Here is an 8,593-nt window from a genome sequence, read left to right as displayed (position 1 = left end):
GACTCCGTCTCCAAAAAAAAAAAAAAAAAAGAAAAAAAAAAAAGAAAAAAATCCAAAATGATTAGTAAAGAAAAATATAAGAATTAACAGACCCTTTAAATTTATTTTAAATATTTTTAAATATTTTTAAGGTTTAGAAATTGTTTAAAATTTGTAATTCCTGGTAGGATAGCATTATCTGAATGAACACCCTAATTGCAAACCACTGTAAAATGGTTCAGCTGCATTTGGGGGAGAGGGGTAGGGATTATCTTCAAAGCACCCCAGCTCTCTTGATGAAAAAGTACACTGGTTTGTATTATTGTGACATCCATAAGGTGATCTATGTTGCTTTTCCTTCAATGTTGCTTTTCCTTCATCAAGGGCTTTATTTATCAGAAGAGCATTATGCTTAACCTCCAAATTTGGCTGACAATTTATTGATGATTCATAAACTTTGGGTTGCTCTGGCATTGTGACATATTTGCTGGGTTCTGAGCCACATCCTAGAAGTCCACCATAACTCCTGGATTCTACAAGGCTGCAAGAACCTCTATATCACTAAGAATTTTATTAAGTCCAGGCATTCCGGCCATTCCAGGCATGTCCCCTCCCATTCCAGGCATTCCTCCAGGAAAATGACCAGGCATTCCCCCAGGAAAGCCGCCTGGAAAAGACCCACACTGAGCTCCTGACTGTCCTCTGGCTTCTTTCTCCCTCCGGGCTCTCTCATGTTCTTCTCCAGCCTTCTTAACTCGTTCTATTCTTTCTTCGATCTCTCGCTCTTCATGTTTTTGCTCATACTTTCTCCGATGTTCTGCAATTTTCTGTGCCCCTGTTGAACTTCTTTCAGCATTGCACTAGCATCTTCATCATAATCCAATTTACAGACAAGGGCAAGATCATGGGCTGCTTCTTCTCAGTGGCTTAGAAGTCTGTGTGCTTTCCCTCGCCATTTGCAAGGCTGAGCTGAATCAGGATTTATTTCAATGGCTCTGTCACAGTCTCGGATGGCAGCATTTGACAAAGACACTGGCCCTATTGGCATACAGGATGGCCAAGCAAAGATTCAGCTTGATGGCATCCATGAATAAGTCAATGGCTTTCTGCAGTTCACCATCATTTAGGGCTTCAATAGCAGCCACTTTCTTTCTTATCGTTTGCCTGATCCATCATCTCCTGTGTTAATCTCTGCATTTTCATCTCCCATTTCTTGAGGGGCATCAGTGTCTGGTTTAATCACACCTTCATTTTCAATTTCTAGATCACTTTCCTCACTTGATGTTTCATCTGCCTTTAAGTCTTCCTCCACCTTCTTACTATCAAGTTTTTCTTCCTTGGTATTTTTCTTCTGATTTAGCTTTCTGAGTTGCAGGTGGTACTTGACTCCCCATGCTCGCCATCCACTCCTTCAGGAAGCACATTTCCTCAGTGTGCAGAATGCTCAGATCCTACTTACACATTTTCACAAGGCCTGAAGCTCGCTCACTTTGTGGCGGTCCGTGGTGGGGAGGCGGTGTGCGAAGCTGAGGGCCTGCTGCCCAGTTCCAGGCCCAGGTGCTGGCTAGGCATGACTGTGCAGAAGGGGGCGGCTAGCTCTCTATTTTTTTTTTTTTTTTTTTTTTTTTGAGACGGAGTCTCACTCTGTCACCCAGGCTGGAGTGCAGTGGCGCGATCTCTGCTCACTGCAAGCTCCGCCTCCCGGGCCCACGCCATTCTCCTGCCTCAGCCTCCCGAGTAGCTGGGACCACAGGTGCCCGCCACCACACCCGGCTAATTTTTTGTATTTTTAGTAGAGACGGGGTTTCCCCGTGTTAGCCAGGATGGTCTCAATCTCCTGACCTTGTGATCCGCCCTCCTCAGCCTCTCAAAGTGCTGGGATTACAGGTGTGAGCCACCGCGCCCGGCCTAGCTCTCTATTTTTAAAGGGATTTAGTGTAGCAAAATTGTATTTGAGAGATACAAAGAAAGAGAAACACAAGATCAAGTCTTCTTTTGACTGACTCACTAAACAGTAGTTTGATTGCTGGGCGTCTCTTACTATTGCAGGCAACAGACATCAGTTGAATAAGTAAACAGCAAACCAGAAGCCTTAACAGGCTCAGGCTACTTGTTTTCTATGGCTGAAGTACATCAGTACAGTCATGCCCTGCATGATGACATTTTGTTCAAGGACTAACTACATATATGAAGGTGGTCCCATAAGATTATGACAGAGTAGTAAAATTCCCTGTTGCCAAAATGCCTGCTGACATTGTAACTTTCTTAAGGGCACAGCACAACCTATTACTCACATGTTTGTGATAATGCTGTTGTAAAGACATCTACTTCATGGCCAGTCATATTAAAAAGTATAGCACATGCAATTAGGTACAGCACATGACACTTGATAATAAATGATTACTATGTTACTGGTTTATATATTTACTATACTACACTTTTCATTGTTATTTTAGAGTGTACTCCTTCTACTTATCAAAAAAAAAAAAAAAAAAAAAAGGAAACTGTAAAACAGCCTCAGGCAGGTCCTTCAGGGGCTATTCCAGAAGACAGCATTGTTAGCATAGGAGATGACAGCTCCATGCATGTTACTGCCCCGAAGACCTTCCAATGGGACATGATGTGGAGGTGGAAGACAATTATATTGACCTGTGTAGGCCTAGGATACTGTGGGTGTTTGTGTCTTAGGTTTTAACAGAACAGTTGAAAAAGTAAAAAATAAAAATAAAGCATTTTAAAGTAGAAAAAAACTATAGAATAAGTATATAAACAAAATTTGTACAACTATACAATGTGTTTGTATTCTAAGTGTTACTACAAAAAAGTCAAAGTTTTAAAAATTGATGTTTATAAAGTAAAATTATAGCAAGCTAAGGTTAATTTATTGAAGAAAGAAGACTTTTTCTATAAATTTAGTGTACATTATTTATAAAGTCTACAGTAATATACAGTAATATCCTGGGCCTTCATATTTATTCACTACTCACTCACCCAGAACAACTTCTAGTCCTGCAAGCTCCATTCATGATAAAGGGATTCATTTATTTTATTTTTTTATTATTATTATTATTGTTATTATTATTATTATTATTATTTGAGACAGAGTCTCACTCTGTCGCCCAGGTTGGAGTGCAGTGGCACGATCTCGGCTCACTGCAAGCTCTGCCTCCCAGGTCCATGCCATTCTCCTGCCTCAGCCTCCTGAGTAGCTGGGACCACAGGCACCCGCCACCATGCCTGGCTAATTTTTTGTATTTTAGTAGAGACGGGGTTTCACTGTATTGCCCAGGCTGGTCTTGAACTCCTGAGCTCAGGCAATCCGCCCACCTTGGCCTCCCAAAGTGCTAGAATGACAGGCGTGAGCCACCGCGCCCGGCCTTCATTCATGTTAAGTTCACATCTGGTCATGACCAAAAGCCAGCAGAACAAAGTTATCACAAAACTAGAGTGCGGGTTGAGGGAGAGCCACGATCTTGCCATGAGCACAATAGGAGCTTTATACAAAGGGTATCAGAGAGAAGCAAACCTCCTGAGCAACAAGATAATATTTGCTACCTAAAATGAATTTTGATTAATAATGGATGCAAAACTTCACCATTTAATAACATGGTCTCTGTTACAGAGAAACAGCTGCCCAGGGCATGCCAGTGTGGGCATTAGGACTCAGAACTCAGAGGAAAAATCCATACTGACTGTCCAAGAAATCAACTGGAATTGAGCTGGAAATCAATACCACAATGTTATAGTATTCAGAGTTATTTTTATGAGCTGCTTGAACAGTTGTACAAAATATAAACATATTTTAGCTTTAATTATCCCCATCTCTGGCTTCACTGGTACACCATGAAATCCAACTTTCCCATCTGTTAACAGCGTGCTAGGCAGATCCCATGGTGTAGCTGTGAATTTGAGGCATTCAAAGTCCAGTCCAGCCTCGTCCTTTGGAAAACTCCATCTCATCTGATTTAAAACTTTCCTCATCCAACTGATGATTCAGAGAAAATACAGAGAACACGTTAAACACATACCTTGGGGATGCAATCAGCAAAATCCAGACTTTAAGGAAATGGCATAGAACAAATGACCCAGTCTCTTCAAAAAATAAATTTCAGGGGTTGTGGGAAGGGAAGAGAATGGTAGAAGATAGAAGGGGAATCTATAGATTAAAAGATATTTAAAAGATATACCAACTAATTACAGTGAGCGAACCCTGTTTGAATCCAGATTCAAACCAAATGTAAAAAATAAACATTTATTACACTTCTGACACTATTGGAATCTTAAACACTGACCGTTTATTTACACCAAGAAACAGTGCAGTTTCCTTAAGTGACAGTACATACAATTGTACAATTGTGGTTATTTTTTTTTAAAGTATGTCCTTATCTGTTAGGGATATATCTTGAAATATTCATGGGTTAAATGACATCATGTCTGGAATTTGCTTCAGAACAATGCAGGAAGGGGAAACTGATGAGGATACCGATGAAGTGAGATTCGCTGTGAGTTAATTGTGGAGTAGCCGGATTTCTTCCTAGAGTGCAAGAGGGAAAGTTTGCCACGCCTTCCAAATGCTTAGGGGGCCTCTGCCTCTTCCTCTTCCTCATGGTCAAAGGGAGTCACAGGCCAGTCCTCCCTCAGTGTGGAGGGAGGCACTGTTCTCAGGAGGCATCTGCCACTGGGGCAGTCCTCGGAGACCCACACTGTTCCAACAAGGCCTCCTGCCTTCCCTCCAAGCCCCATCCTTCTCACCTCCCAACCTATCCTCCTTCATAGAGCCCACAGAGGATGTTCTAAAACTCATCCCTAAGTGCATCTTACAAGCTACTATCAAATCTAGTCCAAACTTATTAATGTGGCCCACAAGACCCTGCAAGGTTCTTCCTCTTCCTACCTTTCCAGTATCATCTCTGCATGCTGCACCCCCCCACTTGCCTGAGCTCTGTTTCAGTCCCTTCCATGCAACCTGTCTGGCTCCTCCAAGTTGTCACACAGGCTATCGCCTCTGCCACTTCCCACTCCCCACCCATCCCACCTTATTACCTGGTGGTTTGTCCCTCAAATCTTGGTTTAGATGCTCCCTATTCTAGGAAGCATCCCTCTGAGGAAGACACGACACTGGATGACCCAGATCCCCCATCGAGGAAGGACTTGCCGTCCAGTTGTGAGGAAAGCATCAGGAGGCAACATGTGGCTGTCAGCTCCACATCCAGTGACTGTCAGTTGGGACAGGGAGGCTCACAGTTTCAGCCTGACTCGTGACCCTCTTGCAGGCAGTCTTCTCTCCAGAGCCCCTGCCTGGTTGGCCACAGCTTCTGCAGGATTGTACTGCGGTTCAGTTTCTTCCTCTGTCCGATTGGGCTTCACCCTGTTCCTTTCACAGGGGTTAATCCCTACTAAACATCTTGTACCCTAGACTCTGTCTCAGCAAATTTTTCCTGAGACTTCCATCTGTAGTACATTCCCATCTCACACCTCCTTCTGCCCCATTCTGGGTAAATGCCTCTTCTGGCTAATCTGATAACATGCTGCCTCTTCCCACCCTATGGTGTCATCACCCTGCATTGTAATTGTCTATGTGAGAGTTTGTATCCCCCACCTGGACTCCACAGGGCAGGATGTGAGCATATCTTGCTCATCTTGGTGTGCTCAGGGTATAGCACAATTCTTGGGATGTAACTGACATTCAATCAATGACTACAAATCTTAGGTGCGCAAGGAATTGGAAATCAATATCAGAATCCCACCATTGACAGTATTCATAAATGAATGAGTGAATGAGGGCCCCTTTCTAGAGATTTCCCAAGTTTGGTCTGAAAAGCCATTGTTTATTAAATGAAAGCAGCAACATTTCAGAGCCACAAAATATTTTAAAGAAGAAGCACCATTTTTAAATGGTGCATTTTTAAATGGATCGTTAAGAGAAACATGCTACAATGAAGTATTCAATGGGTGAAGCCATTCTTTGGGATAGTCAAGACATTTGGGGATACTTTCCTACAGATGTGTTCAAAAGGAGGTTTTAAAAATACTCAAACTCTGAACACTGAATGGAAACTGGTATTCCCTGGGATATGGAGGGACTGAGGATAATGTGTGTGTGTGTGTGTGTGTGTATATATATATTAGACTAATATATTAGGCATATATATGCTATATATACTATATATAGTGTATATATAGTGTATATATACATAGTGTGTGTGTATATATATATAGTGTGTGTATATATGTGTGTGTATATATATATTGTGTGTGTGTATATATGTGTGTGTATATATAGTAGACCTTTGGGCATTACTTCCTGTAATAGCCACGGGCCTACCTGAGATCATTTTAGGCCCATTTTACATAAGTAATCTGCAGCCAGGAAGAGACTGTCTGGATTCCCTTCATTAGTAGCTGCAGCATAATCAGAGCACAGAGAGAGAAATGCACCTTCTCCATCTCGCTATGCTTTCTTCTCTTTTTCCTATGCCATCCCTCTGCCATCAAGCAGATTTGCCAAATCTCTGCAGAGCAAAAGTAATAAGAATATCTGGGCCAGGTTTGGTGGCTCACGCCTGTAATCCCAGCACTTTGGGAGGCTGAGGTGGGTGGATCACCTGAAGTCACGATTTCGAGACCATCCTGGCCAACATGGTGAAACCCCATCTCTACTAAAAATACAAAAATTCGCCGACCGTGGTGGTGTGCGCCTGTAGTCCCAGCTACTGAGGAGGCTGAGGCAGGAGAATCGCTTGAACCCAGGAGGCGGAAGTTGCAGTGAGCCAAGATGGCGCCACTGCACTCCAGCCTGGGCAACAGAGTGAGACTCCATCTCAAAACAAACAAACTGACATTTACTGCATCTTCAATTCATGCCAGGGCTGTCCTGGGAACTTGACGCTGGCTATCTGTGTAAATCTCACAGCAGCCCTGGGAAACAAGTGTCTGCAAACAAATGAGGAAGCTGAAACACAGATTAAGTTGCTGAAAGCTTACAGGAACATCAGAACCAAGGTTTGAATCCGTCTTTCTGACACCATAGCCAGTCCTGTAGGCCAAAACAATGTCACCTTACAAGCATGGTGCCTATATCCACTGACTGAGGCTGCTCTCAAGGGCAGGAGAAAGAGATGCAGGGCAACAATGCAGCCCCTTCACAGGTGTGTGCTCTGTGATGTCAGGAGAGGCCCGGTTGACAAGGTCCCGGGGAGCCTGCTTCTATTTTCTGAAGCATGCCTACTGCATCTTTAGATGCAGATGGAGTAAGAGCAATTGGCTGAGAGAAGCCAAGACAACTGTCACAATACAATGGGAAAGAACACAGATTCTGGCGTTAGACCTAGTTCAAATCCCAGTCCAGCCAATTCCTGGCTATGTGTCCTTGGACAAGTAACTTAGCACTCTGGCCTTGCCTCGTCTTCTCTGTAAATGGAGGATGGTTTTGTACATAACACAAGGGGTGGAGAGGTTTAAATCACTTAGGCAATGCATGTTAAATGAATCATAAATGTAGATTTCCTTTTCCTCTGCATAATATGCCCTCTGAAGCCCCAGGGAAATCTCAGCAGTGACAAAGGAATGAAGACTTGGATGAAGATGGGCCTCTTGGGGACTGTGGGAAACAGACAGGAAGATACTATTATCACCCCTCATTTTTTCCCTTTACTAGTTTTGAAGTTTTATGCCTATGTCTGTCCTTTAAGTAGTCAGCCTGGCCCTTTTTTCATGCATATTTAATAGACCCTAATGATAATATTATTCATTACCTTCTTCCCAAACTATTACAGAATTCTAGAGTTAATCAACTGTAGTCACCCTCTCCTAACTTACTGCTATTTTTGTCTAATATTTAAGTTGTATCCCTTTTTTTCCACAATACAAATTAGATGTCATTATTCAGTATTATCACTGTCTTTTTGTACAAGCAATGTTTGGATGTATACAATATTTAGCATATTTATTGTTCACTGTTATTTTTTAATAGTGGTATGTAGTTTTTAAAAATAACAGCTTTAATGAAATATAATGCATGTACCATAAAATTGTACACTCAAAGTATACATTTCAGTGGTTTTTAGTATATTCACATGGTTATGCAGCCATCGGGAGTATCAAATTTCAGAACATTTTCATCACCCTATAAAGAAACTCTGTATTTATGACCAGACATTTCCTATTTCCCTCTGCTCTCAGTCCCTGGCAACCACTAAGCTTCCTTCAGTCTCAACAGATTTGCCTATTCTGGATATTTCCTATTAATGGAATCATACAATATATACAGTCTTTTATAACTGGCTTCTTTCACTTAGCATAATATTTTCAAGGGTTATTGATGTAGCAGGTATTAGTACTTCATTCCTTTTTATTGCCACATAATATTCCATTGTATGAATATACCACATGTTGTTTATCCATTAATCAGTTGTTAGACCGTTGTATTGTTTCCACTTGTTAGCTATTACAAATCATGCCACAATGACCATTGTTATATAAGTTTTGTGCAGACATATGCTCTTATTTCTCTTGGATGGATATTTAAGAGTGGAATTGCTGGGTCATATGCTAAGTCTATGTTCATCCATTTGAGGAACTGCCATACTGATTTCCAAAGTGACTGCACCATTTT

At 41.9% G+C, this 8,593-nt stretch overlaps 1 pseudogene; it reads right to left on the bottom strand.

Moving 5' to 3' along the window:
* Positions 1-391: 391 nt before the first annotated feature.
* Positions 392-7,048, bottom strand: LOC112605948 (annotated as a pseudogene).
* Between the last annotated feature and the right edge of the window lie 1,545 nt (positions 7,049-8,593).

Source organism: Theropithecus gelada, chromosome 14 (assembly GCF_003255815.1).
Source record: "Theropithecus gelada isolate Dixy chromosome 14, Tgel_1.0, whole genome shotgun sequence".
Taxonomy (NCBI): Eukaryota; Metazoa; Chordata; class Mammalia; order Primates; family Cercopithecidae; genus Theropithecus; species Theropithecus gelada.
The sequence above is the reverse complement of the archived record's forward strand: the minus strand, read 5'-3'. Positions and strand labels throughout refer to the sequence as shown.